Source organism: Acomys minous, assembly GCF_964271855.1.
Source record: "Acomys minous genome assembly, chromosome: 12".
Classification (NCBI taxonomy): domain Eukaryota; kingdom Metazoa; phylum Chordata; class Mammalia; order Rodentia; family Muridae; genus Acomys; species Acomys minous.
The window spans coordinates 62,827,604-62,841,535 of record NC_140493.1 but is presented as its reverse complement, the minus strand read 5'-3'; the positions used below and the strand labels follow the sequence as shown (position 1 = coordinate 62,841,535).

The following is a 13,932-nucleotide window of genomic DNA, read 5'->3' as shown; positions in this document are numbered from 1 at the left end:
AGAAAGCTGTGCTCTTGTCGAAGCTTTGCCCTAAGAAAAACAACTAAGCACAAATAGAAAAATTCTTTCAGCTGGGGCGTGAGAGAGTTCAGCAGGTAAGAGCACTGGCTGCTCTTGTAGAAGACTGGAGTTCTGTTACCAGCATCCACATGGTGGCTCATGACTCTCTGTCACTCCAGGAGATCCAATACACTCTTCTGTGGGGTGTGTATGTGTGTGTCCAGGAGATCCAATACCCTCTTCTGTGGTCTGTGGTGTGTGTGTGTGTATGTGTAAATATGTATTTGTGTATACATATATAAACAAACACACATATATATGTAGGCAAAGCACTCATACACATTTATTATGTATACAATGGTCTGCCTACATGTACACTTGCACACCAGAAGAGGGCACCAGATCTCATTATAGATGGTTGTGAGCCACCATGTGGTTGCTGGAAATTGAACTTAGGACCTTTAGGAAGAACAGGCAGTGTTCTTAACCTCTGAGCATGTACACCTGCACACCAGAAGAGGGTACCAGATCTCATTATACATGGTTGTGGGAATTGAACTCAGGACCTTTAGGAAGACCAGGCAGTGTTCTTAACCTCTGAGCCATCTCTCCAGCCCCTAAATAAATCTTTTTAAAAACCCAAAGCTCTTTTAAACTCTTCAAAAAATTTGGTCACTGCGTCTTGTATTGCTTCTTGGAGACTTCAGTATCGATGAAGTTGTTTACTTTATTGCACATGAGATGTTTTTCTCCATCTTCCCATGTGGTGTGGCTCTCTGCAGGCTGTTGCATTCTTTCCATTAACTATTTGTAGTGTTTCTTCTTCTGCTGGAGTCTGGCACTAACCATGTTACAGTTGCTTTTGTGGGCAAAGGAAGAAGTGGAAAAGTCCTCACAGCTGCTACTTGGGCTCTGCCAGTGCTAGAGACCTTACAGGACAGATGGACAGACTCACTGCCTGAGTAGCTCACAGCCTGATTTAACACCAGACAGCCAGAGCAGACGGAGACTCGGTAATGTCTGTGAGAAAAGATAGGTGACTGAGTGTCACAGAGACTAGAGTGCTGGCTTCTTGTCATGGACCACTTCATGACAGATCCTCGTAGGTTTGAGTGAAAACACAGCAATCTGTTTCCAAGAGATGCTTCCACACATGCCAAATCCAGTGCTTAAAGACCCCTCTGCTCCCTCTTGTCTCAGCCGACTGTTTCCACAAACACCACAAGCCCTAATCTCCAGGGTAAAGCTGACAAGTCTCTTCCAAGCACGGCACAGAGCAAGTCTCGTAAAGAAGAAAAGGCTTGCTTTCATCCCCAGGACTACATAAAAACAGCTGACTCCACGGGAGCTGAAGAGATGGCTCATAGCTTAAGATTTCATACTGCTCTTGCAGAGGACCAGAGTTTGGTTTCTAATGCAGATGCTGGGGAGGTCACAAGTGTCCGTAGCCTCAGCTTCAGGGATCCAATGCCCAATTCTGGCCTCCTGACGCTGCACAAATGCACGCTCACATGTCTACATACAGACATAATGAAAGATTAAAATGCAATCCTTCAAAACAAAACAAAACACACACACATAAAAAATCTTGAAAACAGTCCACATTTGAGGCCCTTCATAAATCTGAGGTCTTTGTGAAACTACACACACACACACACACACACACACACACACACACACACACACTGCCCATCCCAAATAGACCTTATGCTAGCTTGCTTTATATTGCTGCAATAAAACACTAATTAAAAGGAACTTCAGGAGGAAAGGGTTATTTACTTACCTAACCAGGATCCCAGTCTGTTGAGGGAAGCTGAGACAGGAACCTGGAGGCAGGAACTGAAGCAGAGACTAGGCAGAAATGATTTTTCCATGGCTTCTTTTTTCTTATTGTTTTTTCGAGACAGGGTTTCTCTGTATAACTTTGGTTGTCCTGGAACTCACTTTGTAGACCAGGCTGACTTCAGCCTCGTTTCCTCCAACAGCCCTTGCCATCAATTTGCATTTATCCCCTGCACAGAAGGTACCACATAGACATACTTTTTTTGGGCTACTTTACCACCCTTCTCCACCCCAATCCCCTTCCAGTCCCCAAACACTAGGTAGGTGAGAAAGGAGATTAGAGGGGAAAGGAGGTGTAGAACTCTTTAGAGTACTTCCTGCTGATCAGAGTCCTAGGGGAAAGTCCAATCTTCTTCATCAGAATATCCAGCAATCCAGCAATAGTAAACTAGCAATCCAGCAATTGGAAACACAATAGCAGGGGGCAGCAGCGGAGGGTGCTGCAGCGGAGGGTACAGCAGCGGAGGGGGCAGCAGCGGAGGGGGCAGCAGTGGAGGGGGCAGCAGCAGAGGGGACAGCAGTAGAGAGGGCAGTAGCGGAGGGGACAGCAGCGGAGGGGCAGCAGCGGAGGGGGCAGCAATGGAAGGGGCAGCAGCGGAGGGGACATCAGGGGAGGGGGCAGCAGCAGAAGGGGCAGCAGTGGCTTGGGAAGGCGGGGATAACCTCCACAAGCCCTCTTACATTCTCCCATTTATACCCTCTCAAGAATTCTCAGGATGACACTATGTGTAGCTGGCAAAAATCACACCCCTGCCAGAGCACAAGACACATTGTAGTTTGCTACTGTGGACAATCCGTAGCAGCCCCATATCCCACACCAGGCATTATAATAAAAACATATTCACATAAAATATCTGGGATTTAAAGACACCACAATTCTTGCTACAGCCCCAGAGAGGTAAATCCTTGTTCTAACTTTGTATATCAGGACACTGGACTTGCATTTGGCTCACTTTTGGGGGGCAGGCCTGAAGAGCACCCCACAAGGTAGATCAACTTGTTTGACCATTTGCCTTGTCCTCAGCCTTTTTTCTTAACCCCTCCCCCAAGATTTCCTGTTCTGTAGAATCCCCACTGGACCCCCTGGGGGATACCCATCTTAGCCAGCACTAAGCGGATAATGGAGATCAGTATTAAATCACAGCCTTCTTTTAAAAATATTGGAAGGACTCCCAGATAGCTAGTGTTTTTCTGGTAAATTACTGGATTCTATGGGTGTCTTGGAATAGAGATGCAAATGTTAAGTATAAGTTTCCATAACTTGTAACTTGGCTTTCCCAACTCCATGGGATTTTCACTGGCTGTACCTTGGGCTGGATTCGAGACGTTTCCTGAAGACTTTGCTCTGTTTTCTGACCTCCATCCAAAGGAAAAAGATTCTGAGCAGTGCAGGCAGCCAGCAGCATCCTGTGGTCCAGAGTTCAGGTAAGGACTAGTCACGGGCCCTGGCTATGTCTTGTCAGTGAGGCCAGAGTGTGTTAACCCCTTCTTTTATGGGTTTGTTTATTTTTTGCTTTTGACTGCCTCACTATGTCACCCTAGCTGGCCTGGAACTCACCATGTAGACCAGACTGCCCTCAAATGCACAGAGACACACTTGCCTTGATCTTCTGGGTGCTGGGACTAAAGGTGTGCACCACCACCAATGGCCAGGGCTGAGGTTTTAATTACCCCTGGAGGGTTTTGGAGGAATAAGACTTAACTCTGATTCTCCTTGATGGTCTGTTAAAACATGGGTGGGGTGTATTGGCTTAGAAGCTGGGCGAGAAAATTAGGGTTTGTTTGTTTTTCATTCTTTTTATTAAATTATGTACTTACTCTTTTTTATGTGAATTGGTGTTTTTCCTGCATGTCTGTTTTTCCTTTTTGGGTGAGGGTGTTGGATCTTCTGGAACTGGAGTTACAGACAGCTGTGAGATGTCATGTGGGTGCTGGGAATTGAACCCGGGTCCTCAGGAAGAAGAACCAGTGCTCTTAACCGCTGAGCTATCTCTCCAACCCCAGAATTAGGGTTTTTATTGGGACATGTTCTGGCCTACTGTAGATTCCTGTCATCCCAGATGTAGTAGAGTCGGCTCTGTTCCTGCTACTGAGCAGACTTGCTTTCTCTGTCTCTCCAAGCAGGGCTATTCTCTCAGGTAAGGTTTTCCTCACTTAAGAAAGTTACAGATGTCTTGCTCATAATTTCTTAAGTCTTGTCTGAACTAGACGCTACTCTTTCAGGGGAGGAATCTTGTCTCTTCATGTTGGCATCCTATTCTTCTTCCTCACCCTGGGGGCTGGTCCGGGGCCAGTGGATACTGTTAATATGAATTGGCACTAGTGGGGCGGTCCTAGACTGCCAAGATAGCTCCTGGCTCTTACCATCAGTCATCTCAATTCTCACTTCTTTCTTTTTTCATCTTCGTGGTCAGTGGATGTCTCCTTCAGAAAACGATCCCTAATTCAGGTTATAGGACTCCTGCTATGTCTCCTGTTAACAGGAAACCCTCACCCCACCTCACCCCCTTCTAGAGCCGACAACCAACTAAAGATTTCAGTTGTTCCTACCTCTGGAGGACCCATCCAATCCCACCGGGTCTGGGGGGGATGTACAGGGAGAGGTTGGCAGCAAGCAGAGAGCGTGGCTAGGGTCCCGAGCTGGGAACCTGAAGGGTGGGGCAGCTCTGGCCTCCGTCTCTCCCCGCCTTTCCCATCCCCAAAGAGGACACCCCTCCTTCCGCCCGCCCGCTCCCCACCCTCGCGCGGTACCGCCTCCCCGCGCCGCCCTTGCCCGGAGCCTCGCAGGCAGCCAGCGAGCGCGGGGAGCGCTCTGGGATGGGACTTGAGGGCAGCGGCTCAGGACACGGCGTTAGCACGGGCTTCTTCGTCGCGTCCCGGCAGCGGTGCCCAAGGAACTCCGCGGTCCTCGGCGGGGCGACGCGGCGGACGACGGACACCGACCCCCGCGGCTGCGCCCTTGCCTCGATTCCCCAGTGCCGGTGGCGGTGGCTGCAGGTGAGCGCGGCGCGCTGCCCCGGGCGCAGACAGGCGACCCACTGACCGACAGACGCACACTCAGCTCCGCTCTAGGGGAGCCGCTGTCTCCCTAGGGAGAGTGGGAGAGGGAGGCGGCGCAGCCGAGTCCCCTCGGCCGGGAGAAGTCCCGCCACGCCGGGCCAGGCGCGGGACGCACGGTACGGCATGGCAACAGTCCCTGAGTGCCCCGCGGGGGCGCTGTGCCGCGCCGCACCGCACGGACACTCAGACCCGCTCCACAATGACCAGGGGATGGGGACTTGTTGAGCTGGTTTGCAGTGACAGGCCTATCTACCCGGCAGAAAAATAACTCAGATCCCCCTGTAGACTGGTATCCGGAGTCCTCTGGATTTCCTTTGCGTTCTCTGTAACAGCTCCGGCTTCCTTGTAATGCGGAAGAGGGCATTTTGTGTTAGTTGCTGGAAACCTGGAGGATAGTTTGGGGAGAGGACAGAAAAATATGTGGGCAACCTTTGGTAAGGTCTCCAAGGGTAGGTGTCCTGGGAGAGACTCTCCTCAGGGATATACTTCCATCACCCTAAAAAACCCACAGTAATAACTGTGACATCCCCACAGTGCATCTGCAGAGTGCATTTGAGGTATGGACAATGAAGAGGCGTCAAGGCTGGGGTAGGGAGAGAGGTTGGTAATCAGCTGGCCCCGTTCAAACTCTAGCTGCCAAGTTTACATGCTGGAGTACTTGGAGGTAACCAACAACTCTGTGCCTCAGTTTCCTCATCCATCTGGCAGGAATTACAATGCCCACAGGTTAAATGAGATTTGACAGAAGTCCAGAGTGTAGTTCTAGAAGTCTCCTACAGGTAGTGAGCCCTACCACCCACCTTTCCAGAAAAAGGAAGGAATCTACGTGGATACTAAATCCACCCCTGCCAAATTCTAGGGAAAAGCCTCTTGAGGGGTGCACTTAGATGGCAGGGATTTATATGTGGTAATGGAGTTTTTGTGCCAAAGTCCATGCTAGCACCGTTTTCCCTGCCCGCTTTCGAAGGGATAGTTTCACAAAGCCAGTCAAGACACCAAGGTGGGTTTGCGCTGGGAAGGTTTTCTCTAAGCCTCTGAGCTTTGTTCTCTTAGGAACCCGACTGAAGAAGGCAAATTCCTGCAGGTTTTCACATTCGACTTCCCTTTTGTTCCCACGTTTACTCCAGTTGATAGAAATCAGGCTCCAAAGCCAGCAGGCTGCTCTTTTGTATAAACCCTGGCTCTGGAGACCCTGGCTTCAGGAGTTTAGACCCAGATGACCAGGAGCCACCAGGTCTGAGGTTCATTGCTGGAGGTATCATGGCATAATTGAGATCTGAGACACCCTTGGACAATTGGCAGGCCCCAAACTCTGATTAGCTAAGAAAGCTGGGTATGGTGGTACATGCCTATAAGCCTAGCACTTGAAATGTAGAGAGGCACGGGGATCACAAGTTCAAGGTCATCCTTGATTATAGAAGTCCAAAGCCAACCCAGACTACACGAGACCCTTTCTCACAAAATAAATAAATAAATAAATAAATAAATAAATAAATAAAAAGGAAGGGAAGAAAAGACATTTGAAACGAGGCTCAGGATTTTAGAAAAAGCAAAGCGACGTTGCTCCTTGAAAGACAAGGAAGGAATATGAGCCACTGGAGAGTCTGAAAAGAAAAATTGCCTAGAAGCAACTCTTATTGGTAAGTAAAAGTAGGCACAGAGATTTGGGCATGGGAAGGAGAGAGGGAGAGAGCCTGGTCTCAGGGAAAGCTGAGTGAGCAGTGAGCAAGGAGGTGCTGGGATCAGTAGCGCTCCACAGAGAGGTGAGACCAGCCAGGCCAGCAGGGGCCTCTCCAGGAGCTCCCCTGGCATTTGCTTGCTTGTTGGCTCTGTACCATGCACCAGCCTCCTTTCCTGGGAAACACAGCTCTCTGGGGGAAACTAAGCGGGATTCCCTTCCTTGTCTAATGTGAACATGGGGATGACGCACAAGGCACTGGGAATGCCTGATACCCCGGAGAGCGGTGTACATAGCGTTGCTAGGAAACAGTGCTGTGTGCTCTTCCAAAAGCGGATGAGCCCTTGGATCTCCAGCCCATTAGGTCACCTTTGAGTTCTGCAATACAACTCAGCAGGCAGACAGTGGCCACGGTGAAGGCAGGGCTCAGTGACAAGGCTGGGCCCTCAGCTATTGTCAGTAGTGACAATGACGGTGACCTGGACACATGAGGGAAAGCAAGTGTACAACTCAAAGCACAGTTCTTGACATCTGAAGGGACTTTAAGTCTTGGACCAGACAGTGGTGGCGCACGCCTTTAATCCCAGCACTCGGGAGGCGGAGGCAGGTCAGAGTGAGTCCAGGACAGGCAAGGCTACAAAGAACAAACAAAGAAAAAAAAAGTGACTTGTGCCTCAGTCTCTGCATTTGTAAATAAGGAGCAGGATTGCTGGGAGAACTGACCTAGCTTGTATGCGTAGAATGCTCAGTGCTGTGAGCACATTCTCGGTGCTCACCGTCTATACCTATCAGTGCCGTGGCCCTGGTTAGATCATTCATCAAACAGGAGGGATATTGTCATAGGTTCTGAGCATCAAATGTAGTTACTGTAGCTCTGTCTAGTACTCTAGGTTGAAACAAAAATTTCCCACAATAGCTACACATAAAAACCAGCGATTGAGCAGGTTCAAAGTTCTAAGAGCACTGGCAGAGAAGCTGCTGTCTAGCTGTAGGTATGCCCACTGGAATTCCACTGCCACGTCGTAAGGCCACTGTGAGAGCCCCGCAGCTGCTGCCGCAAATCACCACACATGTTATGGTTTCACTCCAGCTTATGAGCCTGCAGCCCTGGAGCTCAGCAGGGGCTAAATGAAGGTGTTAGCAGGCCACATTCTTTCTGTTGGCTCCAGGGAAAATGGCTCCTCCTGTTTTCTGACTTCTAAAACTGACTGCGTTTTTTTTTTTTGGCTTCTGGTACCTTCTTCCATTTCAAAGCCAGGATCAGCATCTTCCGACCTCTCTGACTCAGTCTCTCTCTCTCTCTCTCTTCCCCAGTCAGTCTCTCCCCTCCTCTTTTCATCTGCCCCTCCCTTCTCACCACCCTCCATCCGTTATTGTCGCTCAGATCCTTGTAATTACATTGGGTCCATGAGGAAAATGGAGGCTCACTCCACCATCTCAAAACCGTGAACCACCCATACCAACTAAGGACCTTTTGGGCTTTTTCAAACTCAGACCAGAAGTTACTACTTCTGTTCTTCTTGTATTTTTTTTTTAAACCAACCCCAAGTTTTTATTCTGAGCCATTAAGACAAGCTGTTTCCCCAACAGCAGCATTAAGTGACTGTTACAGTCTAGAAATTTCCAGCACCTGGTCCTCCTCCATGTCCAGTGGAATACAAGACACGCATCATCACACAGGGCAAGGCTTCTGCTAAGAAAATGCCCAGCAAGTGGTCTTCAGCTTTTCCAAGACTCCCAGATGTGTCTGTATGAGTTTCCCACATAACAACTCACTGTAAATGTAATGGCTCAAACCAACCCAAATGTACTCGCTTTCCGTCATGGAGCTCTGAATTCTGAATGACTCTCACTGGGTGAAATCCACTGTCCTCGGGACTGGAGGACATTTCCCTTCCCCACCTGCTGCCTTCTCTCTTCTGCTTCTATTGTGGTTATGTTGGGGTTACCTGGATAGTCAGGGTTATCTTCAGACTTTGTTTTCGTTTTTTAAAACTTTTTTACTTACATTGGTGTTCTGCCTCCATGTACATCTGTGTGAAGGTGTCAAATCCTGTGGTAATGGAATTACAGACAGTTGTGAGCTGCCATGTAGATTCTGAGATTTGAGCCCAGGTCCTTTGGAAAAGCAGCCAGTTTTCTTAACCACTGAGCCATCTCTCCAGCGGGGCCCCCCCCATATTTTTCAACATTTATTTATTGTTATTTAATGTGTACGAGTGTTTGCCTGCGTCTCTGTAAGTGTAGTTCATGCACGGTGTCCTCACAGGTCAGAAGAACACATCAGGTCCCCTGGGACTGGAGTGACAGGTGCCTGTGACCTTCTGTGTGAGTGCTGGGAACTGAGCCTGGATCCTTAGCCAGAGCTCATAGCCAGTGAGCCTTTACCATCATCATCATCATCATCATCATCATCATCATCATCATCATTTTGTTATTGAAACAGGGCCTCGCGGTGTAACGAAAGCTGGCTCTGAGCTCATTATTTTCCTAATGCAGCCTCCTGAGTGCAGTCATTCCTGGAGTGTTTCCCACCACATCTGCCATCTCTCTGTTTTAAAGTTTTTTTAAAGGTTATCTTAATTCCCATCCTTAATCTCCTTGAGGACCAGGACACCTTTAGGAAGCTATTACTCTCCCTACACGGGGCTTGAGAAGGTGCTCTGGGGAGTGGCCAGTAGTGTGTGCAGCCTTGTTCTCACTAACCATTTCCTTCTAGAAGATGCTCAAGGGCAGAGGACCCTGTGACTCATTCTCCAAATTTTGGTTTCAGTTTTGGCGGCTCTGTTCAGTGCTCAGCACAGAATGCTTACCTGGGGCTGTAGCTTACAGGGAAGTGCTTGCCTACCGTGTGCAAGGACCAGGTTTCAGTTCCCAGCATTTTCTTATTTATTGTGATGCTAGGGATTGGACTCCGGACCTCACAACATGCTGGTGCTTTGCCAGCTGAGCTGAATCCACAGCTTTGATCCCCAGCACTGCAAGATAAGTAAATGGATAAGTAGGTGTATAAAAAGATAGACATGGCCTGGGTTGTGGAGCTCCGCACAGCGAACAGTGTAACCGCCTGCTGGGGCTGTACCCCAGGAGCTCCTTCTTGAGTTCAAGCGGATCATTACCCAGCTTCTGAAGGTAACTCTGTCAACAAAGGTCAGTGTGTAGGATTAAACTTTTTATGATGCTAACATATGGGAGACTGCACGAATCCAGGAAGCCGCTGGGTGTGGACCTATGTATCAGCAACAATCCGATTCATCAACAGACTAATCCCAGCACCTAAAATCCCCTTTCATACCCATTTTTGTGGGTCAGTCCTCTCATGTAGCCACCATACTGATTTCTATGCTTATAGATTAATTTTTGTATCTTATCTTTTTCATTACTATGCTGATAATTTATCATTCCTGTTATGATTCATGCTGCATACAAAGCAGTGATTCCTTCCTGCTGCCGCAGACTATCTCACCGTGTTACAGTTTATGTGCTCACCTGTCAAGGGCTGTTTAAGTTGCTTCCATTCACACTTATTTTGAAAGGGTGATAGCCCTACCCAATACCTCACCTGTCATAACTCCATCAAGCACAGCTGAAGACACTCTGTGGATGTAATGGGTCTGCAATGGTGGCTCAGTGCTGGAGGGAAAGGGGGAGGGATGGAGGAAGGGAGGTCCTGAGTTCAATTCCCAGCAGCCACATGGTGGCTCACAGCCATCAAGAATGTGATCTAATGCCCTCTTGTGGCCTGCGGGTGTACATGCAGACAGAGTACTGTATACTCTTCTGTGTAGCCTTGGCTGTCCTGGACTCGCTTTGTACACCAGGTTGGCCTTGAACTCACAGAGGTCCTCTTGCCCCTGCCTCCCTGAGTGCTGGATTACAGGCATGAGCCACCGTGCCTGGCACCTGTGTGTTCCTGAATGCAGTCAGGATGCAGAGGACAGGTGGAAACTGGTTTGCAGTTTAGGTCTAGGTGTGGACAGCTAAGCCAAGGGGTAATCTTGACCATGAAAGGGCTTGAGTGGGAGAAGATGGGCTCCTGTCTGGACAAGCTGAGTTAGCAGCAAATCTTCACCTCTGGTTGGAAGTCACAGATAGTCATGTCATGTCAACCCAATAATAGTCAAGAGTCTAAAGTACCGCAGGTGTCTTTATGTCCTAGCACACGTTGGCATCCCATTTGCTGGCCATGCAGGAGATGGCAGTTCTGACAATAAGTGGAAGGATGGGAGGGGTCTGCCTCTGAGGTTCATTCTCAGCATGGTCTGCTTATCTGTGTGGGTCTTGAGCTGGAGGGGTCCTCCTTGCCTGGTGAGTCAGAATGACAATGCTTAGAAGACGCCTAGCTTGGGCTGGAGAGATGGCTCAGAGGTTAAGAGCACCATCTGTTCTTCTGAAGGTCCCGAGTTCGATTCCCAGCAACCACATGGTGGCTCACAACCACCTGTAATGAGATCTGGTACCTTCTTGTGGTAGGCAGGCATACATGTGGGCAGAATACTGTATAAATAATAAATAAATCTTGAGAGGGGGGGGGAGAAGAAGAAGAAGAAGAAGAAGAAGAAGAAGAAGAAGAAGAAGAAGAAGAAGAAGAAGAAGAAGCCGCCTAGCTGTTCGGGCAGTGTCCTTTCTCTGCCCCAGCCCCTTGGTAAAGCTACATGAAAGAACTCATTGTCTCATGGAAAGGAGAAAAACGGCTAAAACAAAAGTCAAAGCGCTTGGATTATTTCAAAATATTCTTTCTGTGCCCCCTGATGCTTTACTGGAGGCTGCTCAGAATGAATGAACCTCTACTTCTCAAACAAAAGTTCTCCTCATTTGCCCAGGGTGGAAAGGGCTGCCCTCAAAAGCTGCCTCATTTTCCACTCAGATGCCAACCAACAGCTGTAAATGCCAAACCAAAAAGGCACCATTGGCCTGAGGACATGCATCAGCTTATTGGTATGTAAAAAGTTCATACTGTTGGGTATTAATATTACCATTATTATGCATTTATATATTATCTTTTATATTTTAATGGGCATGTATTAGTTATGTATAGTAGTGGGTTCCATTATGACTTTCCAAATGCATACCCAATGTACCATGTTCCAGGTATGTGTGTGTGTGTGTGTACATATGTGTGCAAACTAGTTTAATTTATACATCAGTGTCTATTGTTATCTCAGTTTAAAGATGAGGAGGCTGAGGCAAAGAGAGGCAAGTAACCTACCCAGTTAACTTTCTATCCTTTCCTCCTCTTCAGCACCTTTTTCTTGGTGATAGTGGCTTGAAAATGAAAACACTCTTTAAAATCTCTTTAAGCACTCTTTAAGTACCCTCACCTGGGCAACACAGTAGAGCTAACCCTGATCGTGGGGCCCAGGTAAGCCGGCTCCTAGGTTGTGAACATGGGAGAGCTGGCCCTACACCTTGTCTGCTTTTCACCACTGTGGGCTAGGGAGAGATGCCCTTCACCACCCTTCCTCCCTGCCACCTACCACAGGTGCCAGAACTGGCCTGGGTTGGTCATGAGAGCAGGAGAGCTGCCCCTGCCCCTCACCTGCTGTGGCACACTGGAGAGCAGGCTCTGTACCTGGTCTAGGCATTAGGGTAGAGCTGGCAGTGGTTGTGGGTTTTGCTGGTGCCGGCCCCTAGGGTAAGACAGCGGGAGAGCTGGTGGGCTGAGCAGATACCTCTCATGCCCAGATCCAGGGCTTTGAATTGGCCCACCCCCAACATCTACCCCATCGATGAACTGCTTAAGCACAGGAAGGGCCTGGTCCTATGGATCCAAAACTAAGGATCTCCATGACACAGGGCAAAAGTCCCAGTGAGGTTCCAGTATTGACAGTGTAGCAGAAGCCAGCGTGTTGCAGGATACTTGACCTCATTGTGAACTCTGAGACTTTAAACTGTAAAAACCTGTCTTTTGGTGTGGTTGAGCCCTAACACACACCTTTATTCCAAGAACTTTCTGTAGGTCAAGAGGCAGAGCAAGAAGCCAGCTGACAGGGATTAAATAGTAGCGTGAAGGAAAAAAAGGCGGCTTTTAAAGCTTGGAGCTAGCAAGCCTTTGCCCTTGGGTTGTTGTTTTTGTTATTGTTATTTTGTTTTTGTTTTTTTTTTTTTATTGGCCTTTTCCTTCTGGGCTGTCAGCTGAGCTAGTGAGCTTTTTGGGCTTTTTTCTTTCAGACATGAGCTGAGCAGGAAGGTCAGCTGGGTGCTTTCTCTGCCTATCTGAGCTAGCAAGTTTTCACCCGAGCACCTGGCTCCTGAGTCTTATTAGTAACATTGAATGACTGGGACTTTTCATTCTTTTAAAACAACATCAGAGGCCTCTACCAGACCAACAAGTCACTGCAGTGAACATTTGTAAGCAAGGAAGGATGAACAAAACGATATACTGTGGGACTCGCTTGCTTTCTCAACAAGATTTTTTTCTCTGTTGGGGGCGTGTTGAGATTGCAGGGGTGTGGGGTGGGTTTGAGGGGAGAGGGAGATGAGTGGGATTGGGGTACATGATGCAAAGTTCACAAAGAGCCAACAAAAACTTTAAAAAAAAAATTAGTTGAACACATTTACAACGCAGTGTGGTCTATTTTGGGGAAATGATAAATGTTCACTACTTAGTTTTCTAACTGTTTAACATAAGTGCAGACATGTTAAGCAGCATTGAGAACACAATGGATAATTCTGAGTAAGAAAACTTTTTTCAGTGTGGAAATAAGGATAATATACTATTATATATAGTAAGTCAGGAGACAGGGAGATGGCTCAGAGGGTCATGTGTCTGCTGAGCAATCTTGAAGACCTGAGCTCAGATCCTCAGAATACGAATAAAGCCTGACCCTAACCCTAACCCTAACCCTAACGCTAACCCTAACCCTAACCCTAACGCTAACGCTAACCCTAACCCTAACCCTAACGCTAAACCTAACCCTAACCCTAACGCTAACCCTAACCCTAACGCTAACCCTAACCCTAACCCTAACCCTAACCCTAACCCTAACCCTAACCCTAACGTTAAACCTAACCCTAACCCTAACCCTAACCCTAACCCTAACCCTAACGTTAAACCTAACCCTAACCCTAACCCTAACCCTAACCCTAACCCTAACCCTAACCCTAACCCTAACCCTAACCCTAACCCTAACCCTAACCCTAACCCTAACCCTAACCCGAGCGTCTGCAATCTCAGCACTGGGAGTCAGAGACAGGAGGGTACTGCAGCCTTAACAACCCCCTTCAGATTCAGTGAGGGATCTGGATTGAGGACAGGGAGGAAGATGCTTAATGTTGATGAATTTATGACTTCTTGTAGACCAGCACAAATGAGTGCAGCACTTGTAACACACACACACACACACACACAC

The 13,932-nt window shown here is 48.1% G+C and overlaps 1 protein-coding gene and 1 long non-coding RNA gene across 4 annotated transcripts in view; one reads left to right on the top strand and one right to left on the bottom strand.

Annotated features, from left to right (window-relative positions):
* Window positions 1–277: 277 nt before the first annotated feature.
* Window positions 278–4,529, bottom strand: LOC311580097. 2 transcript variants are annotated; one of them, XR_014773357.1, is made up of 3 exons: window positions 4,393–4,529; window positions 1,784–2,012; window positions 278–1,515 (listed from the first exon to the last, which is right to left on the bottom strand). It is a non-coding gene; the product is annotated as an uncharacterized lncRNA (long non-coding RNA). The 2 variants fall into 2 exon arrangements; XR_014773358.1 differs by having other exon boundaries at window positions 3,661–4,482.
* A 96-nt stretch (window positions 4,530–4,625) lies between these two features.
* The window catches only part of MATN2 (matrilin 2), a 146,784-nt gene continuing 137,477 nt past the window's right edge, over window positions 4,626–13,932 (top strand). Inside the window, exon 1 of one of the 2 annotated variants that reach the window (XM_084751308.1) lies at window positions 4,626–4,839. The gene's annotated coding sequence lies outside the window, so the exon portion shown is untranslated. The remainder of the gene's footprint in view (window positions 4,840–13,932) is intronic. The other variant, XM_084751307.1, reaches the window with a different exon arrangement.